Source organism: Mirounga leonina, unplaced genomic scaffold (genome assembly GCF_011800145.1).
Source record: "Mirounga leonina isolate KUSES-001 unplaced genomic scaffold, KU_Mleo_1.0 Mir_174, whole genome shotgun sequence".
NCBI lineage: Eukaryota > Metazoa > Chordata > Mammalia > Carnivora > Phocidae > Mirounga > Mirounga leonina.
Genome location: NW_023270451.1, coordinates 53,614,914 through 53,638,505, shown reverse-complemented (window position 1 = coordinate 53,638,505; position 23,592 = coordinate 53,614,914). Strand labels below are relative to the sequence as shown.

The 23,592-nt window shown below is 39.0% G+C and overlaps 1 protein-coding gene across 7 annotated transcripts in view; it reads left to right on the top strand.

Moving 5' to 3' along the window:
• The first annotated feature begins 5,678 nt into the window (after positions 1-5,678).
• Positions 5,679-23,592, top strand: part of IMMP2L (inner mitochondrial membrane peptidase subunit 2) — an 862,490-nt gene continuing 844,576 nt past the window's right edge. For 5 of the 7 annotated variants that reach the window (XM_035020938.1, XM_035020940.1, XM_035020935.1 and 2 more), the window contains exons 1-2: positions 5,679-5,721; positions 6,244-6,316. The gene's annotated coding sequence lies outside the window, so the exon portion shown is untranslated. Of the gene's footprint in view, positions 5,722-5,757; positions 5,777-5,897; positions 5,917-6,243; positions 6,317-23,592 lie in introns of those variants that run through there. The other 2 variants (XM_035020936.1, XM_035020937.1) reach the window with 2 other exon arrangements.

Below are 23,592 nucleotides of genomic sequence, written 5' to 3'. Positions count from 1 at the left end.
GATCAAAAATTATCCTACAACACTTAGAGAAAAAAAAATGCTGTTTCTGAAAATGTGAATCTAAGTCGTTCATATCTTCTGATCAGTTTGTGGACTGGGTGCTGACCGTCCATGCTGCAGGCTGACCAAAGAGCGAACAGCAAAGAGTAAAAACTCTCTTTGGGGTTAAACAAAGTAAAACTTCTCTGCTTAGAATTTGGCAAGGCAAGGCAAGGCAGACAGATGCAGACAGTAAGGAAGCAATAAACCGTTTTTTAGATTCAAACAGGTTATGACTTACTTCCAAAAGCAAGTGTCCCGAAGGTATCAGCCCCCATGCCATTTTCCATGAGGTGACACTGAAGAAACTTCCCAGATGACTGTAACATGGATGACTGGACAGTCTTCATTTGAGAGCCAATGCCACGTTTGAGGTAAGCAGTTTTATAGCCTGCAGTCCTGCTCTCAGAGGGTGAGGGAGAAAGTTTTCTACCTCATCAGGGCCCAGGAGGCACGGAGAAGGTGTCTCCTGACGGCCTTCCTGACAGATAGGGAGGCATATGAGAAGGGTGTGGCTGGTGGCAGCTCCTTACAAGCCTCTCGTGTTCTTGTGCTATGGGAGGATCAAAAGGCGTTCCACCCAGACTGCGATCTGCTGTGGTTAGGCCTTGCTCGCCCAGACTGTGTGGAGATGGGTAAGGTTTCCAGGGCACCATGGTAGAGCCATTCCTCTACATTTAGTTTCTGCAGCCTTTTGTGTGATTGTGATTTTGTTAATCAAAAATAATGACTTTGGCCTGAATAAAATTTCTGAGGTAAAAAGATCAAGCAGAGTGATTATTCCAGTAAAAAGAAGTTACATTAATAGGCGAGTCTTCACTAAACCTGAAAGTCAGTGATTGGTTTAATTCTAAATTGTTATAAGAAATCAATCTCAGTCACTTTATGAGACCCAGTTATTTGCCTCTCCGTTTCCATTCTCTTGCCCAATCCCACCCCGCCCCCCACCCCAACCTACTTTTCCACATGTTTGCCCTGCTTTGTGGAACAAACATTGATGAATGAGAGACAGAAGGCAGGAAGAATCCAATAGAAAAAATTGCTTGTTTTTCCTTCTTCTGAAGGACGGTTACAGTGCCTGGTGGTTTCATACAGTCTTCCTGAGATGCCCCTTGTGATCAGTCAACTGTATACTGAGTTGATCCTTGAGCAACAAGGGTTTGAACTTCGCAGGTCCACTTATAAGCAGATTTTTTTTCGAGAAATACAGTGCTGTAAATATATTTTCTCTTCCTTATTATTTTCTTAATAACATTTTCTTTTCTCTAGCTTACTTTATTATAAGAATACAGTATATAATACATATACAAAATTCGTGTTTATCTGCTGTTTATTGGTAAGGCTTTTGGTCAACAATAGGCTATTAGTAGTTAAGTTTTCAGAGTCAAAAATTATACGTGGAGTTTTGAATGAGTGGGGGTTGGTGACTTCAACCCCCTAGTTGTCAGTAGTCAACTGTACTATGAAGCTATAACCAGCTTGTAATATATCACCTAGGTTTTCCTTCTTCCTGTCCCTGCCTCACTCACCCTATCCCCTTACTCTTGCTTTTCTAGGACCAGCCCCTCCACACCCAATAAAATTTTAGTATGTACACTTTCTCTCAGGCACTGTTTTCTAGGAAATCTGGGCTAAGGCAGTCACATTTAGTTTTAAATTTGTATTATGAAACATTTGAAACATATATGAAAGCTGAGGAAAAGTCCAATGAACTCCTATATATTCATCACCAGGTTCAATAATTACCCAGTTTTGTCACATTTATGTCATCTAGCCCTTCTTCTTCCTTCTTTTCTTTCCTTCCTCCCTCCCACCCTTCCTCTTTCTTCCTTCCTTCCTTTCTTTCCTCTTTCTTCCTTCCTTCCTTTCTTTCCTTTTCTTTCTTTCTTTCTTTCTTTCTTTCTTTCTTTCTTTCTTTCTTTCTTTCTTTCTTTCTTTCTTTCTTTCTTTCTTTCTTTCTTTCTTTCTTCGTTTCTTTTTCCCTTTCTTCGTTTCTTTCTTTTTCTTTCTTTTCTTGTTAAAATATTTTAAAGCAAGTCCCAGAGAGTATGTCATTTCACTTCACCATACTTCAGAACGTCTCTGCAAAGATGATGGACATTTTCTTACATAAACACAATACCATTATCATACCTAATAAAATAATAGTATTTCTTTGACATTGTCTAACAACAGTCCATCGTCAAATGTCCATGATTGTCTTACAAGTCTTTTTACTGCAGTGATGTTTGAATCAGGACCCAGACAAGTTTCATACTGTACATTTGGTTGCTACCTATCTTTAATCTAGAGCTTCTCCTCATCCTTTCCCTCTCCTTTTTGTCCCCGTTATTAACTTGCTGTGAAGACAATGTCATTTATTTTATAGACTGTCTTACACTCTAGATTTATCTGTTACTTTCTTTGTGGTGTCATTTAACTTGTTCCTCTAACCCTCATGTTTCCTGTAAGACTGTGAGTAGGAAGTCAGTTTTAAGGCTTGCTTAGATTCCATTTTTTATTTCGTTTTGTTTTGTTTGCAAGAAAGGGGGTGCTGAGTGCTTCAGATGGCGTCAGATAAGAAGGCACACAGTGTCTGGAGTCTCATCAGTATCACTACTTAGACTATTAGATGGAGGTAGTGAACACCCTGATTTCCACTGTAAAGTATATCATTGACCTTTTCATGTAATGGTTTCATCCACTGACGATTGTTGCCTGAATCATTTACTTCACAAAGGATTGCTAAATTGCAATTTTCCAATTCTCTTATTTCTTTCACATTTATTATAAGAAACACCTTCCCCTCAACAGCCATTTGATTTTCTGTAATACAGTTCAAACAGGAAAGGCAATATGCGTTCTCATTCTTTTCCTTTGTTTTCATTTCTATAGAATATGGAGTTAGCGCCCTAGTTGCTTGCAAAAGTGTCCAATTGTTTTTGTTTGTTTGTTTGTTTTGGTTTTGGTTTCTCACGTTTGGAGTATCATTAAGGGCTCTTGGATTTTTATATATTCAATATGTTTCAAATGATTGCATTCATTATTTTTGTTAGTGTTCAAATTGTCCCATATTTGGCCAAAGGGATTCTGTAGTTTTGGTGTTTGTGACCTTTTGACACTCTTATTTGTTATAAATGAATTTCTTCTTTGTGGCACAAGACATCTCATACTTATCATCTATATATCCTGCCCCAGACCTGGGCAGGTGGTTTCTTTTTCTCCAGTTTCTTTTAGTTGGAAATTATATTTAAAAACCCAGAATGAGTTGCTTACATTATTTATTTGTAGTAAAAATGAAAGCTTATATATCTAAAATTTTACTTCAAGGAGGTAACTTTAGAACCTAGTATTTGTTTAGGTAATAAATAAAACTATAATTACTTGTTTTATATATATATTTTAGCTCACTTTCAAATTATTTATATAAAAGGAAATGCACACATTTCATTATAAGTATATGTAAAATTGGAATAATAACTGTATAGCAATGTTTCATTTTTCCAGGTGGCACAATTTATATTGAAAATTTCCCAGAAAGTTTGAAATGAAGGATATAAATGAAATCTCAAATCTTTTCATATGTATTCAAGTAAGAATATCAATTTCATCAGAGTTGCTATAGTAAAAGCTTTGAAAAAACTTTCAGAAAGGTGATGGTTTGATAAGAGCTGTCAAATTTGAGTTTTAGCTTGGAATAAGTGAAGGGCTATAATTTCAAGTGTTAGCGGACTCTGGTGTGGGAATGCATAATATTGAATTAAATGAATCCAAAATGCTATTTGGCAGCAATTCTCAAAGTAAGGTTGGAGGACCCTAGGGTTACTGAGACTCTTTTTAGGGGTTTTGCAAGGTCTTCCCTTCTTCAACTACAAATTTGACTAAGGGCTGCTTTTCTTCATAATATCCTAGCTGTAACAACATATCGCAACAGATTGAATGCAGAAGCAGAATATGGGAATTCACCTGTTTCTCTTAAACCTGATAGTAAAGAGATTTGCAAAAAATGTAGAAAAGTCTATTTTTTTCTGAGTTTTTAAAAAAATATAGTCATTATTCAAAAAATGTTCATTAGAGTAACATGTAATGGGTGTATTATTCTGAAAATGAATTAAACACATATCTAAAATTTTTCTATCTTAATTTTTAATACAGTAAATATAGACATATTTAACCCATATAAACAAAAGCTCTTTAAGGTTCTCATTTTTAAAAATGTAAAGAGATCTTGAGACGAAAAAGTTTAAAAACCTCTATGATACCTTGGACTATTTGCTTACTAATTGTAAGTATGTATGAATAGAAATGGATTTGAAATACAAATATATTCATAGAATTTGTAAATTTAATTATTTCAGGTTAGCCTTGCTTAGATATCTCCTTGAATATTAGACATGTCTAGCCATACTTTAATTTTGTTCCTTAGTGAGGAATACATATATGATTCATTTTCTCTCTGGTGACATTAATGCCACATGGAGGGATGTTCGAATATAAGAAGACAAATCATTATATCTCAACTCCACAGATAAAGCCAAATATTCAGGTTAGAATTTAATTGATGGATTTGAAGAAAATGGGATGTTCTGAGGATTTACCCCAGCTTCATTTTTTAATAGATTATGTTTTAGAGTTTTACAGAAAAATTGAGCAGAGAATATAGAGTTCCAATATATTCCCTGACCCCACATTTGCACAGTTTCCTCAACTATCAATATCCCAGCACCAAAGTGGTATATTTGTTACAATCGATGAACCTACATTGACACATCATTGTTACCCAGAGTCTATAGTGTATGGTTACTGTTCACTCTTGGTATTGTACATTCTATGGGGTCTGACAAATGTATAATGCTATGTATCACCCCGATAGTATCATAGAGAATATTTTCACTGCCGTAAAAATCTGTGCTCCACCTATTTTTCCCTCCCCTCAGCCCCTCAACCATTGGCAACCCCGGATCTTTTTACTGTCTCCACAGTTTTACCTTTCCCAGAATGGCACATAGTTGGCATCAGACACTATACTATAGCCTTTCCAGGTGACTTCAGCTTCTTATGCACATTTGATGAATCTTAGTGACTAAATTCAGTCAGATTTAGCAACACTTTTTGTGTGTTAATTAACTTTTAGGGAGCTTGTACCATTTGAAGACAAAAGCTTAGGTATGAAATCCCAGCTTTTCCAAAGTAAACTCCGTGTTCTGGATTATTCTTTTTGGCTTGCCTAGAGAAAGCAAAATTGAAATCGTTTTCCTGTGTACACTTTAGTAGAAAAAACGCAATAACGGAGTCCAGACCGGGGAGCACTGGAAAGGCTCTTTGCCACTATAATTGTGCACTCCAAGCAACTGCTGGGGTCTCCGTTTCCTGACCTCTATAGCAAGGGGAGGAGCTGAAGACACAGTTTCACAGAGTTTCAGCTCTCTCTTGTCCTCTCAGTCATTAGTACGGTGCAGACCTTAGAGTAAGGGCTCAGTTATTGCTTGCTGAGTGAGTGTTACTTTTGATCCGTTGCAAATCCACCACGGGTTTTAGGGCTAACCCAGGCGGGCGCCGGGGGGAAGGAGGGGGCGGTGCCGGCTTTCCGCCGTGGGCGGAGCTTCGCGCGGCTCCCGCGCGCCCGGGAGTGGAGGCGGAGCTTTCCACTGGAGGAGGGCGGGGCTAGCGTGGGGACTTCCCCTGGGCTGAGCTGCGCAGCGGGTGCGGAGGGCGGGAGCCCGGCGGCGGTTCGGGGGGCACTGAGAGGCTGCAGGGGGTGGGTGGGTCCGCAGCCGCCGACACCTGGCGGTCCTCTGGGCTTGGGACCCTTCGGGTGGAGTCGGCTCCCGGCGGGGCGGGAATTGCTGGGAGGCTGAGGGCTGCTCGGCCGCGAGTGCTGCGCTGTCGCGGGCATGTGTGCGTGCGCGTGTTTATCTGAGGGCCCGCGCGGCGGCCGGCGCTGCCGCCGCCTCCTCCGGCTAACTGTGGTTGCAAACCGGCGCCTAACCGCGGCGACACCTGGTCGGGAGGCGGCTCGCTCTTCCCCGCCAAGTGGGCACCCCAAGATCTCGCCCTGTCCTCGTCCCCCTCTTAGGGGACAACTCCGGCTCCAAGCCCTGGCCGTGAGGGAGCGCTGTGGGGACGCGCTGTCCTCTGCTTTGAACTGTTGGGCATGTGGTGGGAGTTCCTGAGGCTTGAACATCAGGATTTTAAAGCACCTGTCTCTGTCATTTTTACTTTTAGGGTTTTGGCCAAATTGGGCGAGGGCACAAAATAACCACTTACCCCTTCTCACCGAGGAAGAACGGGAGAAAGGGTAAGTAAGGAATGATCAGGGGTGGAAGGAGCTAGGGCTATAGTAAGAAAGAGCAAGGGAGAGAAAAATCTAGATCCAGAACTGCTCCTGGGGGATTGAGGGGCCAGATTCTTCCATTTCATCAGGAACCTGAGGCCCACCTTCAAGGGTCACAGGCTCCAAACCCAAGAGTTTTTTCGGGCCTAGAGTCTGTAGAGCTGGCTGGGAGTTTGGCAGCTTGGCAAAGATCCCTTATAGCCACTTGACAGAAAACTGCCATTACCCTTCCCGTCTTTGGAACGTGGGTCTTGCAGTTGTCTGCCTCCAGTCTGTGTCTTCCTCTAAGCTGTGATTAATCCCGGAGACTGTATTGAAGAATCATGGTCCTGCTTGATTATTGACAGAAACCCCACCCACAGATCTTTACCTTTTAAAAAGAGACTCCTGTAAAAATTCTTTAGGGCGCCAAAGGGTAAAGTTAATTAGCAATATGGTAACTGTTGAAATTCTTTTGGGATCTTCTCACAAGCTCATGGAGGAAGTTTTTTTTTGTTGTTTTTTTGTGTTTGTCTTTGTTTTTTTTGGTGTGGGGGGTGATATTACCAGGCTGGGTCTTTTACTCTTGACTTTCGCTTTGATACCCCCTCACAAATATTCTATTCACTTCTGAAAAGTAGCCAAACAGCGCACAGAAACCCTTGGGGTTTGCTGTGATTTTTCGGCATGATCTCTTTCAGTGGTTCTTTAGTGCAAATTTTCCATTACTTCTCCAATATACCACTCTTACCTTCTTACTGGTGAAATGAAACATAGCCCCTCTCAGAAAATTGGGAATACCTTATGCATCCTATGTGTCCCATATAAAACATTTTAAGTTAGCTAAAATTCAGGTTAGCCACAAGCAAGAATGTAGCAAACCATTCTTGGATACTTATGAAGGAGAGCTAGAATTGCACTCTGTGGCAACTTGACAGTGGCTGCCTGTGCCCTGAACCAGTCTTATTTGGACTCAAGTGAGAGATAACCATATAATGTATGAAAAACCAGAAAATAGTTGTTTATTGATGATGGGTTCATTCATTGATTCAGTAGGTATTTATTTTTTCCCACCAAAGTGTGGAACACTGATACATAAGTAGGACGGTAAAAATCATGAGACTGGGTTTGGAGATGGCCATTTGGAGCAGGCCTTTCACCAGAGTTCTGTAGATTTTCGGAATACTTAAGTGTTACTGTACGAGACCTTCCCTATACTATTGATCTTAGTCATGTGCAGGTCTATACAGTGTTGTGGGAGGACAGTGCTATTTTTCTGCCTTCTAGTACTTTCAGTGATAAACTTTAAAGGATTACTGACCATGGTGATTTGTGTCCTGTTTTAGAATAGTATTGTTACTGGACAGAGAATCAGTTCCGAACTCATGTTTGGCTGCTGGCAGCTTGAAAATCAATACTTGAGAGACAAGCGGGAAAGGAAAGATTGTTTTATTCAGGAAGTCGGCAACCTGGGGAGGATGGTGGGCTAATGTCCCAAAGACCATCTTCCCAGGCCAGGTGAAGCTGGAGAGTTTTAAAGGAGAAGGCGTGAAAAATGGGGCAGGAGGCGCTCCATGCAGGAGAACCTGGGGCCCAGGTGGTTATTGGTATGTCGACATGATCCTGAATAGACTTGCTGGCATCAGCAGCAGCTGTTTTCAAATGTGATTAGGCGTTATCTTCTGGGCAAGTTTGGTCCTTCACTCCTCAAAAGGCCACTTGTTTGCAAATCTCAAGGAAAGTAGGTTAGTTTGGCTACAGACCAAGGGACTTAGGTCAGCAAGCAAGGAGTGCATAAGCTTGAGGCAAGTTAACCCTTAGGACCAGTTGGAGCGCTATTATAGTGCTATAGTCATTTTGCAGTGTATTGAAATGTATCAGTATAAAAAATTAGATGAGGATAGTATTTTGAATTATTCCATAAAGATCACATAAGATGAGAAAACATGGAGTGTTAAGGATAATGCACTTAAGAAAATAAATACTAGACTGTTCGCTTGTATGAGTTTCTGTACATTTAACCTCATTTTTTATTTAAGATGACTTTCTTGTTACAAAGGATATATAGGATTAAAAAAAGTTATTTAAAAATGAGTCTTGCAGGGATATAAAAGGTAGTAAGTCTCTTATGAACTGACTCTCAGAGGAACCCTCTCAACTATTTGTGTTTCTTCAACTTTTTGTTTCATGATTATGTGTTACTATTTGGCAAAATTGTAAATTTCTGTCTTTTACCTCCATATTCTTGGCTATGTAACACCACTCCTTGTTCCACGCCCAGTCCTCATGTAGAAGTGGCACGTCTTTTAGAGTCTTTTCGACATGGGCTCGAGTCCTGGCTCTTACCTCATTAACTGCCACTTTGTGCCACTTAAAATTTTGCTCCCTAATTTCTCACCTGTCAAAACAGAACAATGAGTATATTAAAAAGTATGCAAAAAACAGCATGTGGCATATAGATACTAACTGTTAATTTCCCTCCCTTTTTATCTGGTCACCTATCACATTCTTAATGATCTTCTTTGCAACTGAAGCAAGGTATCTCATACTTAGTTGCTGAGGTGGGCGTTTGCATTTTCACAGCGATCACCTGTTAAATCTGATCCTAGAATTTCTGGGACAAAGACTGACACCTGATGTGGTTTGAATCCCCTCCCCCCATCATGAAATCATTCCACGACCATGTCTAAAAAGTGTCAGCTTGAAAAATGAAGGGAAAGAGTTCCTATAAACGTGTTTAAAAAGCTCTGACACTGTTCTTAACGTGGGAAAGACATAGTACCGCATTTAGCTGAGGGCTTAAATTTAGGATTTCTATTTCAGAAATGTCTTTGGTTTATAGGAATTACAATAAAAATGCTGATGCTTCATGTCCAGACTGTCATGATTTTACCAAGTTTTGGGTTTAATATACAGCTAAGCTGTGTATTTAGTGTATCTAATACAGCTCTGGAAGCCAAGAAAGACAAGTCCATAGACATCAGATTTTTACCCGAGACATCTGGTTTCACTTTGCTAAGGAGTACATTTTGTCAGTAGATTATAGGCATATCAGCTGTACTGCTGTAGTTTGTGGCATTCTGTCATAAGCTCTGGTCTGTAGGGTTTAGTGTAATGTTTTATTCAAATGACAGCACACTATAAACGAGCACCTGGTCAGATAAGCACGCTTCTCACAGGTGTCTTCTAGTGTCATTGTTCTTACAAGTTAACAAGGTAAAGTAGTTTCTATCCTTGGTGACTTTTTGTGGAAGAAAAATATTCTTAAAGAAAAGCCTTGCTAAAGAGCCCATGGTATTCCAGAAATTCATTTTCAAGTCCATTTTTGTAATGTTGAACAGTGTACTTATAGGAATAAAATAACAAATAGCATTTAGATTTCCAGATCAGGGCCCAAAGCTATTTTCTTTTCTTTTCTTTTCTTTTCTTTACTTATTATTATTTGTTTTTTTTTTCAAAAAACTACCCTGAGATCAGGACCTGAGCTGAGATCGAGAGTCAGATGCTTAACTGACTGAGCCACCCAGGTGCCCCACCAAAGTTATTTTAACTCACTGTATGCCCATTATGTATTAGTGGTACACTATAGACTTTAGCCAACATTTATAATAGTGTTTTGGAGAGTGATATATTCTGAGGTTGGCCTAGAATAGCTAGACCACATCTCTCTTCATTTTGAGGTAGTCAGGAGTATGGAAATACTCTAGAGGCTGTTATCTCTGGGTTTTCAGGTAGGCTCTAATTACTTAGCTGTGATCTTGGATACAGATTCTTCATCTGTAAAATGGGATAATTACTCGTGATTACTCTGAGATTTAGTGAGTGTTTGTAAAGTAGCACAATATCTAGTATAAAACTGGCTCTCAGTAAATAGTAGTTTCATTTCTTTCCTCTAGGTCCTGGCCACAAGAATAAAGATTGCCAATCCCCTAGCCCCTGCCTTTTATCTCAGACTAATCCACTGGTAGGACCTGTGGCTCCAGCAGAGGGAAATTACCCCTGGAATCTGGGATTTAGTAGTGGGGGCTGGGAAGAGGCTATGGAGAATAATGACAAAGGGGAGGAGTGGTGAACTGACAGAGGAAGTTGCCAGTCTTTTGATCAGTCCATGGACTTAGGCCTATGAATTAATAACTTGACTGGTAGAAAGAACCATCTTTATCGCTGACCTTTCAGTTGATCTTTTGTTAGCTGCTCTATTGGAGATTCTTACCTCCTTATTGCCTGATTAGTCTATTGATAAGTTCTTTTTTTTTTTAACCTTGATAATACCTGAATAATCATTTATTTCTATATTTTTAATAGGTGGGACTTAATAATAGATGTCCGTACTTCCTTAAGATCTGGACTTCTTCTATACTTGAAGTCCAGTTGATCTTTTTATCCTTTCATTGGCCTACAGTTCATTAATTCCTTTTTTCTTTTGAACTATATGCTATATGCATTGAACTTGTGCTGAGGATATAAAGATGAAGTCACTGTCCTTGATCAAGGATCTTATAGTCTAGTAGGACAATAGACATCTTGACCAACAGTTCAAATATTGTGTGCTATTTGCCCTAACGAAGATATAAGTGCAAAGGAAGGCTAGCAGGAGCTCTTGTTCCCTGATGGAAATGCCAGGGGAGGATTTTAGCAGTGGTTATGTTTGAGCTGAATCTTGAAAACTGAGTAGAAGTGGGCAGGTTGACAAGCAGCAAAGAGCATTTCCACACAGGGGTAATAGCATGAATAGTTGTATGGCATTATGAGGGCCTGGTGTGTTCAGGGAGCTAGATGTAGGTCAGTCATATTAGAGTGTGAAGGGCAAAGTCAAGAGTGAAAGGAGATGAAACCGGATAGCTGAGTCAGGGCACACCTCTGCCATGTGCAGCATTGTGAGCGACATGAAAGGTCACCGTGAAAGCAGTGTGTTGGGTAGATTGGGGGTGGAGCAAGGTGCCGGGTGGGGAGGCAAGACTGGAGGCCCAAGCAGACAGTGCATTAGTATGGATAATGGGAACCTGAGAGCAAGACAAGGCTGGAAGTAGTGGGGATACTTAGAAATAAGAATGTTTAGGAAAAATATTTAGGAGGAGGGAAAATTGGCTGGTTTTTGTGACTGTTTGAATGTAACAGGAATGGGAGAGTGAGGATGCTGGAATAGCTACCAGGTTTTTGGGTAGTGAGAGGGAAGAGTGAAGAGGAAGCAGGTCTGAGGGGCAGCTGATGGGTTCAGGTTGGGACGTGTGATTACTTTGCTTGTAGGGCATATCCTGGGTGAGTTGGGCCTGTCTAGGAGGCAGTTGGATATGAGGTCTTAGAGCATCACAAGGGATGTGGAGGCTGGAGATGCAGAATTCTGAGTGCCTAGTATATGGAGAGTAGTTGAAGGTGTGGGTAAGGACGAAAGTGCTCAGACGAACTGCATAGAAAGAGAAGAGAAAAGGGCTCAAAGTAAGTCCTGAAGAATATTGAAATATTAAGGACAAACCAAGACAAAGACAGATATAAGGATGCTGAAGGGGAGTGGCCAGGGAGGCTGGGAGGAAAGAGAAAGCAAAACTTTTCAGGCCGACTTGCAGAGTTTCAAGAAGTAGAACCCAATTAAAAATGGAATGCTAGGAATCATCAAGTACAATGAAGATTATAAAGTGCCTGTTAGAAGTCAGTGGTTCCATTGGACTGGTGGGGGCAGAGATTACACTGCATGGGTAGAGGAGTGAGTAGGAGGGGAGGAAGTGAGGAGAGAGTAGGTGTGCCTGGACCCCTCCTCAGAGATTCTGACTTCATTGATCTCCAGTCCAGAATTTTCAGAGCTCTCCAAGGGATTCTAATACATGTCCGAGGATGAGAACCACTGTGGCAGACTTCTTTTTTTGAGGGGAGAGAGAGCATGTATGTATGCTGAGAGGAAAGAGCCCCATAGACAGGGAGGTGTTGAAAAGGTGGTTCTTTTTCATGTTTCTTGTGGATAAAAATCAGATTGTCACTGTCTTTGCCTAATCTTCCCTTTAAAACAAACAAACAAAAAATGCATACTAAATGTCCTATTTACCCTTTTTTTTCTGGCCCGGAATTCCACTGCTAAACTTGCTCTTCCCACATCTGGTCTTTTTGCATACACTATTCTCTGACCTAATCCACCTGTGGGGGAAAAAAGTCCCCTTTCTTCTATTAAAAACTGAAAAATTTCAAAGTAGTGTGTACAGGAGGCTAAGGGGGAATTAACCATGCCAAACATAAAAAACGATCTGATTTAGCAAACACTAGTATCTGCTATCTTCAAGGCTGTAGAAGATGGAAAGATACATAAGATGGGAAGGATGAATGAGATAGGGATCCTGCTCTTAAGGACTCCTCAGGTCAGTGAGTGAAATGGATGTGTAAGTAAATGACTTAAGCAATACATGCTATTATAGAAGTTCAAAGTAAGATGGATACAAAAAATGGCCTTCTTTCTTCTGTGTGATCCTGAAGACTTCACACAGGAGGCAACACCTGAGCTAGAACTTGCAGTAGAGTTTAGGTATGGGATGATGAGGTTCAAGGAGTGGGATCGAGGGAATAAAATACTCTTTGGTGGCCCCATGGTAGTGGCAGAATGGGTTTGAGTTTTTCATCTCCTCGTCCTCCTTGTTCTTCTTGGTTTATTGCAAGATATCTGTGTCTTTCAGGGAGTTTTGGGGGATAAAGATGTTTCCGCTTACATGTAGAGATATCTGCAGTTTCTCCTTTTATAGTCTAAGCTTTCTGTGAATTTACCACCACTGGTTTATTATATGCTAGATGCCTAAAACAGACCAGAGGAATTAAATCAGAATCTCTGGGGATGATGTTCAGGTACTGATATTTTTCAAAGTGCCCCCAGGTGTTCTAATGGCAGCCTGGGTAGAGAACCTCTGGGCTAAAATACAGTGTAGAAGAAAAGTCTGGGACTTGGAGCTAAAAAGTTATAGGTTGGGTTTTTTTTTTATAGGTTGGATTTTTGTGATTCTTTTTAATAGCATGTGTCCTCAGTTAAGTTACTTAGACTTCTCTAAGCCCCATCATCCTTTGGAAAATGGGAGTGGTAGTAAATCTGCCCCACCTTGTAGTATCGTGTGGGTCAAAAGAGGTGATTATGTGAAGGGACATTACATGCAGTTGTGGTTGTGACAATGAAATATTCTGTTGACTTTCTCCAGGAGTAGATAGGCTAAGAGCTGGCTACCTTGTCCTGTAAGGTAGTAACAATTTTATGGATTGGAATTTAAGATACCACCGTCATGAACATTTTGCTGCTCTATTTACTACATTTGTGTAATGCTAAAATGTTAAAGACCTAAAGAAAAAATGCAAGTCCTTAAACAATCAGCTGTTGAGCTTTTCTTGTCTGACATATTAATTCTGTTTAAAATTATACAGATGTTTATTGTGATTAAGATTGTAAAGTATATAAATATTTTCAATGTCAGTAATGTGATTGTTGAGTATTAAATGTTCTAAATAGGTTTTTATTTTTAAAATCTGTACATTAAAAAAAACAGAAATCTTCCAGAAGACAGTAAAAAGTACCATGGAATACCATGAATTCAATTATATTGCAGGTCTCATCATGTCTGTCAAGTATATAGGGACATGTGCTGTGTCTTTTTTTTTTTTTTTTTTTTTTACTGTGGGATACCTGGTATATTAATGCTGGTGGTATAATCACATAGAAATGATCATCCTTATGGTATTGTAACTTATTTTACTTGAAAAGTAGTATTGTTTAATGGCAAGAAAACTGAACCTAAAGCCTAGAGATTGGATTCCAGACCTGGTTTCCCTGCGCACTCCTAAATGGTAGTAGATAAGTTAGTTTCTCTGAGCCTCACATGCATTGTTCTCTGTTGCTTTGTAACATAATCAAAAACTCAGTGGCTGAAAGCAACAGTAATCATTTATTTTATCATGTTTGCTGTGGGTTAGCAGTTTGGGTGGATCTGGTTCAGGATCTCATGTGGTTACTGTCAGATGCCAGCAGGAGGTGCAGTTATTGGAGGACATGCATGGGGCTAAAAGGTTCCCTTCCAAAGTGCCTACTCACATGGCTGGCAAGCTGGTGTTGGCAATTTGGTTCCTCTCCACAAGGGGCTTTCCAAGGGGCTGCTCTCATCATGGGAGCTGGCTTCCCCAGAGTGACATACAGGATACCAAGGTGGAAACTCTAGTGCCTTTTATGACCTATCCTTGGAAGTCACACACCACCATTTTTGATGTCTTATTGGTCTCACGGGCCAGCCCCGATTCAGAGTGAGACTATACAGGATATGAGGCATGTATCGTTGGGGACCATCGTGGGGGGTTGGCTGCCTGACAGGATGATAGTCTCTACCGGGCATGGCATAGCTTTGAATTTCAGTGAAGAATTTATGGAAAATCATTTGTGAAACATTAAAGCAGCAGATAAATTTGTCAAGTTTTTCACATCTTCTAGTATAGAAGTAGTACATATAGTGGGAGAAAATTATAAGTAAGGACAGTAACCATAACAAGACCCTGTTGGTAAACTGAGTGACCATAGGTTTTATCCTAGACAATCTATCTCCTTGATGAAATCTCTGAATGTCTGTTTTTGTATCTCTTTCTTGGCGTTCGTTCTACTTTGCCGGGATTATAGTCATTTGTGGACGTGACTCACCCTATGTTGGACTGGAAACTTTTAAAAGTAGGGGCTACATCTTATTCTTCATTGTCTTATGGCACCTTTAACTTAATGCCTAGTACTTCATTGTTGTTTAATCGCTATTAGCTGAACTGAATTGGATCACTAGCACAACTCCAGTCTTTATGCCTCCCCTGAAATTTCAGATGCAGAGGGTCATTATTTGTTCAGGTGGTATTGATGGTGGTGGTGGCTCCTGCCAGAACCATTTTTAACCCTGTCCAACGGGTCCCTGATTTGCCACTATAACCTTTAGCCTCTCCTAAATGACTCAGATGTTTGGATCTGCCAGGTGCTTAGCCTGTTCTAATTGATGACCAAAGCAGCAAGCGCACAAACTCCATTTTCATTCCTGTATGGCTGTTTCAGAATTTCATTGTACTCCTGTCCAGTTTGGTAACTCATACCAGGTTTTTGACTTCTTAGGTTAAGAATGCCCAGAAGATAAAAGTGTACATCTTTCTTCCATGTAATAAATCATAAAAATTTAATCTTTGCAGTTTTATCCAAAGTTTATTTTGAGAGCTAGGTCTTTGTAATGGCACTTTGACACACACCCTTTTATATTTCTTTCTTTTGAAAAATGTTTGTAGCATTTATGGTCAGCTTTTGAAAAATCGTCTTGCTTATAGCTGGGGGACACATTGTAAACACATTATCAAGTTCTAGTGTTCTACTTTTAGAATCATGTACAGCAAAGATTTTTTTTTTAAAGGGAAATGTTTGTAATACCATCTTTTACATTTTAGAATAATTTAATTTCATATGGTTTTCACATTATGTAGACCAGTAAATTCATAGCATCTCAGGTTCTTTTCTCCTTTCTGCTCTCTCATGTGGATTTCCCTGCTAATTGTCCTCTTTAGGAATTCTTTCCTTCCTTCTCCATTACCTGCCTTCTCTGTTGGTTGTCTGTACCAAATTTTCTCCCTGTCTTTGGACTTACTCTACCAATGTCATGTTCGAGGATGAGTGGGCTACAAGGGGCAGAGCAGGCATTGTGAGGAGCACTGAGTATATAAAGAAGAGTTCAGCTGAAGGTTAGGGTTGATGGTCAAAGTTGTTCTTTGCTGAGTAGGTAACAGTGGACCTATAAAGCAACATGTGGTAGGAAAAGATTAGAGTTGCCACAGAATTAAAAATTAAAATTTGTCTTAATTTTTAAAAATAGATTTTAGGGGCACCTGGGTGGCTCAGTCATTAAGCATCTGCCTTCAGCTCAGGTTATGGTCCCAAGGTCCTGGGATCGAGCCCCACATCGGGCTCCCTGCTCCAGGGGAGGCCTGCTTCTCCCTCTCCCACTCCCCCTGCTTGTGTTCCCTCTCTCGCTGTGTCTCTTTCTGTCAAATAAATAAATAAAATCTTAAAAAATAATAATAATAAAATAAAAATAGATTTTTTTTTAGCCCAGTTTTAGGTTTACAGCAAAATTGAATGGAAGGTATAGATATTTCCTATATACCCCCACCCCCACACATGTATAGCTTCTCCCATTATCAACAGTACTTATCAGAATGGTAAATTCATTGCAACTGATGAGCCTACATTGACACAGCATTATCACCTAAAGTCTATAGTTTACACGAGAGTTCACTCTTTGTATTGTACATTCTATTGTATATTTGAACAAATGTGTAATAGCATGTGTCCACCATTATAGTATCATACATTAGTTTCACTGCCCCAAAGTCCACCATGTTCTACCTATTCATCTATCTTCTTCCAGCTAACCCCTGACAACCATAGATCTTTTTACCGTCTCTATAGTTTTGCCTTTTCCAGAATGTCATGTAGTTGGAATCATACAGTATGTAGCCTTATTTCCTTAAATTTTAGTTTGCCTGGTGTAGCAGATTATTTATAAAGCATTTTGGTATTTTTCTAAGAGTTTATTTGTTTAATAAGAGTTTTATTAGTGTCAGATTCAAATACTAAGTAATTATTATTTAGTTTTGTTTGATAATAACTATTTAGTATCATTATATAAGGATAGTTTGAGGCACTTCATAAACTAATTAGCTTTTTTATGAGTCTATTTCTCGTGTAAGAGAAGTTTTATAGTCTGAACACTTGAGTTATGACAGTAATAGTTTAAGTTTGAAATTAATAGTTTGAGACATGTGGTATGTATGACTGCATGATGTTAATATTCTAAATATTTCATTAAAACCTTTGTTTTAAAACTTAAAAAAATAGACATTAAATATAAATTTCTAGACTTTGAAGTGGTGATGTATGGGGAAAAGAATGTGGTTTTATTTGAGTGCTAGCTCTATGAACAATGTGAAAGTGAATTTTTTGTCTCTGAATTTCATTTTCTTTAAAAGATTTTATTTAGTTATTTGGCAGAGAGAGAGAGAGAGAGAGCAAGCACAAGCAGGGGGAGTGGCAGAGGGAGAGGGAGAAGCAGATTCCCCGCTGAGCAAAGAGCCTGATGTGGAACTCAATCCCAGGATTCTGGGATCATGACCTGAGCCGAAGGTGGACACTTAATTGACTGAGCCATCCAGGCACCCCTGAACTTCATTTTTTTTTTGAAAAGTGGAGATAACATATACTTTATAGGTTATTTTTGAGCACTATATGAGCTATTTGTTAAAATCCTATGTAAATTTTTTTAGAGAGAGTGGGGGGGAGGGGCAAAGGAAGAGGGAGAGAGAGAGAGAGAATCTTAAACAGGCTCCGTGTCTAGTGCGGAGCCTGACATGGGGCTCAGTCTCACAACCCCAAGATCATGACCTGAGCTGAAATCAAGAGTCAGATGCTTAACCGATTGAGCCACCCAAGCAACCCAAAATTACACGTAAATTTTAACTTGTTATAAAGAAATGTGAGGAATTAATCGCTTAATGAGTTATACTTAGTTATTACATTTCAATTCTTTTTGTTTGTTTGTTTGTTTGGTTTTGCAGACAAGTAATAAAGGGAAATAATGATTTGGGTTTAAGAAGGCAGTACTGCTGGGGCACCTGGGTGGCTCAGTTGGTTAAGCGTCTGCCTTCGGCTCAGGGAGTCCCGCATCGGGCTCCTTGCTCAGCGGGGAGCCTGCTTCTCCCTGTCCCTCTGCTGCTCCCCTGCTTGTGTTCCCTCTCTTGCTGTGTCTCTGTCAAATAAATAAATAAAATCTTAAAAAAAAAAAAAAAGAAGGCAATACTGCTGAAAAGATGGTTATTTGGGTGTGTCTAAGAAAAAAATGCATTTTTTCCTTCCGAAAATGTCTTATTGATTAAGCCTGCTTGTATCTTATTATGAAAGGTATATACTTTGGGATATTCAGCTTGTGTGTGTGGCTCCTAATCATATTTGTTACCTAGTTGTTAGCTTGAGATGTTAGTCCCCCTCCAAAAGCACAAATTATATTGCCACCTTCTGTATAGAGTCAAAGACACATTATTTGCTGTTTATGGTAAGAAAAGCCTAGATTCTAAAGTTCTTGTGACCAATCTCTGTGTGACTGAAGCCACAAGGGCAAGGCAGAGTTAGGTAGAAAGATCTGGGGGGAAGAAGCTACAAATAGTCTTGTGAAGTTGCAATCTTGAGGCAAGTGATATATTAAATACAATTCTAGTTTCAAAGTGTCCTTCTCGTTTAAAATACTTAGAGAGATGAATGGTCAGTGACATACTAATGCATTATAGTTACCGAAAACTCTACATGCTGAGTTTGAGAATGCTCAGTGTTGTTTAGTTCAAGATAAAACTCTAACAGTCATGTCCTTTTTTTATTAACATTTTTATTATATAGCAGTCTCATTTTTCTATGTCTACTAATTTAAAGTTCTTTTTTTTATCTTCAAAATATATTATGTGGCCAAAGGAATGACAAAGTGCTATTTCCACCACATCTGTAGTCAGAACACACACATTTATTGATTAAGTTCACTGTCTTTTCTGGGCATGGTTTGTCGTGCTCCAAAACAATTAGAATAGTAACATCGGGCGCCTGGGTGGCTCAGTTGGTTGGGCGACTGCCTTCGGCTCAGGTCATGATCCTGGAGTCCCTGGATCGAGTCCTGCATCGGGCTCCCTGCTCAGCAAGGAGCCTGCTTCTCCCTCTGACCCTCCCCCCTCTCATGTGCTCTCTCTCTCTCATTCTGTCTCAAATTAAAAAAAAAAAAAAAAGAAAAAGAATAGTAACATCAAGGATCCCTGATCACAGATCACCATAACAAATATAATGATAATGAAAAAGTTTGAAATATTGTGAGAATTACCAAAATGTGACACAGAGATGTGAAGTGAGCAAATGCTGTTGAAAAAATGGTGCTGATACACTTGCCCGATGCATGGTTGCTACAAACCTTCAATCTGTAAAAAAAATAAATAAATAAATAAGTAAAATGCAGTATCTTTGAAGCACGATAAAGAGTAGTGCAGTGAAATGAGGTATACATCATGTAGATTGAGGTTGGATTGTGAATGACCCAAATATTAGACTTAGTAGTCTGTCAGACTGGCAATGAAACAAAAAATTTTGCAAACACAGTGTGTTATTGAGGGTATAGAGAAATAGAGTCATCATTGCTAATGGGAGTATGGATTTTTGCAGTTTTCATTGAGACCAATTTGGAAATAGTTATCAAAACTTAAAATACACATATCACTTGATTTCTTATTAGAATTTATTCTACAGATCTTGTACTTGGACCAAATAATATATATTTAGAGATATTCTTTGCAGGAATCGAAAACAACTTAAGTGCCCATTCTTGGGAGATTGGATAAATAAATTATGGTACATATAGTAGAATATGTAGTAGTTAAAAAGAATAAGGCAGTTTATATATGCTGAAATGGAATAATTACTAAGTCAAAAAGGTAAGGTGCAGAACATTGGTAATAGTCGGTTAATATTTTGAAGGAGACTAAATTAAGATACACATTTTCTTGTATATGCACAGAATATCTCTGGAGGGAATAATTAGAAAGAGGAGGATGCCTCCAGGGAGTGGCAGGAGAACAGGGAGGGGAGGGTGTCTTATTTTCTATTATATAACTCTTTTTGGATGTTTTGAATTTTATATTATACAAAAATTTTTTTCAAAAGAAAGAAACACATTCAACTCAAAATGTATTTCTATATTACATATAATCTACTCTGGAAAATTAGGGAATAGAAAGGTAAATTAAAAACCTCAATGATTCATATATTTGATAAGGGGTTAATATTCAGAGTATATAAAAACTTCTATAACTCAACAACAACAACAAAATAACCCAATTAAAAAATGAGCAAAGGACTTAAGTAGACATTTCTCCAAAGAAGATATATAAGTGGCTGATAAGAACATGATAAGGTGCCCAGTGTCACTAATCATTAGGAAAATGCAAATGAAAACCACAATGAGATACTATGAATTCACACTTATTAGGCTAGCTACTATTAAAAAAAATAGAAAGTAACAAGTATTGGTGAGGATGTGGAGAAATTGTAACCCTTGTGCACTCTTGATGAGAATGTAAAATGGTAGCCACTATGGAAAACAGTATGGCAATTCCTCAAAAAATTGAAAATAGACCTCTCATATGATCCAGCAGTTCCACTTTTGCAAATACACCAAAAGGATTGAAAGCAGGGGTGCCTGGTAGCACAGTCAGTTAAGTGACCGCCGCTTGGTTTTGGCTCAGGTCATGATCTCAGGGTCCTGGGATCGGACCCCGGGTTGGGCTCCACTCTCAGCACAGAGTCTGCTTGAGATTCTCTCTCTCCCTCTCCCTCTGTCTCTCCTGCTTGTGCTCTCTCTCTCAAATAAATAAATAAATAAATCCTTTAAAAAAAAAATTAAAAGCAGAGTCTCTAAGACCCATGTTCATAGCAGCATTAATCACAATAGCCAAAAGGTGGAAGCAACCCAAGTGTCCACGGATGGATGAATGGATAAACAAACGGTGGTACATACATATAGTTGAATATTATTCAGCCTTAAAAAGGAAGGAAATTCTGACATGCTACAGCATGGATGATCCTTGAGGACATTTGCTAAGTGAAATAAGCTAGTCACAAGAAAATAAATACTGTATGATTCCATTTATACAGGGTACATAGAGCAGTCAAATTCATAGAAAGTAGAATGATGGTTACCAGGAGTGGGGGGTAGGGAGGAACAAGGAGTTTAATGGGTACAGAGTTTCAGTTTTCTAAGATGAAAAGTTCTGGAGATTGGTTGCACAACAAAGTGAATATACTTAACCACTATTGAACCATACACTTAAGAATGGTTAATATGGTGGCTCAGTTGGTTAAGCGTCTGCCTTCAGCTCAGGTCATGATCCCAGGGTCCTGGGATTGAGTCCCGCATCGGGCTCCCTGCTCTGTGGGGAGCCTGCTTCTCCCTCTCCTCCCCACTTGTGCTCTCTATCTCACTATCTCTGTCTCTCTCTCAAATAAAAAAAATCTAAAAAAAAAAAAAAAAAAAAAAAGAATGGTTAATATGGTAAATTTTAGGTCGTGTGTATTTTACCACAATTAAAAAAAGATAACATATTTCCCCCCTCCCAAAATAAGAACCCCTAGGTATGGTGGTGAGAAGATTAATATGTAAATAAATGACTGTGATTCAGAATATAATCTAAGTGTCCACAATGAGGTATAAACAAAGCTTTGGTGTGCTATAGGATGGAGTGTAACTAAGAGGTTGGAGATTGCCTGTGACTTCACAAAATGGAGTGAGATTCTGAGCTTGTATTAGGAGACTGCAGCATTAAATGAGTGGAGAGGTTGGAAAGAAATGCTAGGCTGAAGGAGTAGCACAAGTAAAGGTATAGAGAAGGAAGGTGAAAGGGACCATCACAGAAGAGAACAAGATGGTGCTGGAAAAGAATCAGGTCAGATTCTCGTCTTTTCCTACTTAAGTTTGTCTCACTCTTGTTTTGTTTGGGGTGTAAACCACTTTTCAGGGCTCCTTTAGACCTTCTGCTGTTTTGTTTCTACCAAAGGTGATTGTGTCTATTTCCTTCTTAGGGTAGCCCCTTACCTTCCTTTACCTGTAAAAAGCCATTATTTTTATGTATGTTGAATGGAAAATTCCCCCTTCCCAACTCCTTTTCTTTCATCTTGTTCTGCTTCTCTCTTGTACTAAGTCTGACTCCTGTTTGCCCTCTCCCACAGAGGCCATCTTAGATTTCTTCCAGCCAATGGAGCAGAAAGAATATGTTTAGTACACTAAAAGCTAAAGATATCGTATTTCAAAGTTTTTCCCTAAATAAATCAGTGTACAATATAAATTCATTGGGCCTTATTGATTTTCTCTGTGACAGGTGAGGTATCTAATTTAGTTGCTTGGCTGATATGGCACTGTTTTGTCTGCATGCTATAACCTTTTCATTAAAGAACTGAATTCGTAGAGTTGATAGAAACACACTCAATTTTAAAGATAGAATTTGTCCTTTAGCCAGGCATTAGATTGCTCTGTTTGTTTCCTTGATCTCTTCTTCTTCCTAACTTTCAGGTGTAAAAGGCAATAAATGGGGATGATATGGATTCTGACTTCATTTGTCTTGCTAATTTTAATCTCCTGCTAGTAACAGTGCAGAAAAAAAAAAATTTGAGAAAAAGTATTTTCTGATCAGCTTCTACTGAAACTACTTAATCAAAGTAGTCAAAGGGAAAAGATATATTCTCAAGAATTGCTACTTGATTATGGAATTAAAATTATGAGAGTGGTGATTTATCTCCAGTGTGATTCTCTCTTGGGGAAAGTTTGCCATCCGATTAGCATCTATTTGCATATCTTTTAAGAAATATATGATTAGATCTGAAGATAGAAAACTACATTTGCTCTTATACAAAATTTAATTTTATGGTAATATCGACTACCTAATTATTATCTTTGCTTTCAGTATCTTTGACTGAGGAGTCTGGCTGGTAAGAAGACACTATGTTGAGATCAGTGCCTTGGAATTAATCAAGGTCGTCCTGTTGGTTTACATAGAAGGCTCATCTTGGCCTTTTTTCCGACGTATATTTTAGTTCTCAAGCAAACTGATTCGGCTAACTTGGGGGAAAATCAGTCATACTGGTAGGCCTTACCAGTTGCAGGAGGTGACTGGGCTTGGGTGATGGTTACATCAGGTCTGTATTTGAAAAGTGAAGCATACCAATAAGGTTATGAATGTTTGATAATGTAACTACTGCAGAAAAAGTGGTGGTTTAAAATTAATTGCAGTTTTTGTTTAAAAAATGTGGTTGATTTTTAAGTACTTTGTTCTGTATTTGCTTTTATGTTTGCTGAAAATATTACACATGAAGACTATGCTTTAAACACTATAAAATGTTTTTCTGCTATTAAGTAAATGATTGTGGAAAATGTTACACTTTAAAGGTCATGTTGATTTTGTGGCATTTCCAATTTTACATTTTATACCTACAGTTAAATTGGTTTAGCTCCTAGTTGAGTGTTTAAAGATCTGGGTAGTAAATGTAGAAGGGAAATCGCAAAAGGGCACAGTGTTTTGGAATGCATATATCTTCCAGCTTTCTTTTCTTTCAACAGTGAAATTTCAGATTCTGAGAGCCAATTCAGAGGGCTGAAAGAATAGCAGTATAATAAGAGTTTTCAGTACTTGTTAAGTCCAAAGACAACTCCAGTGATATT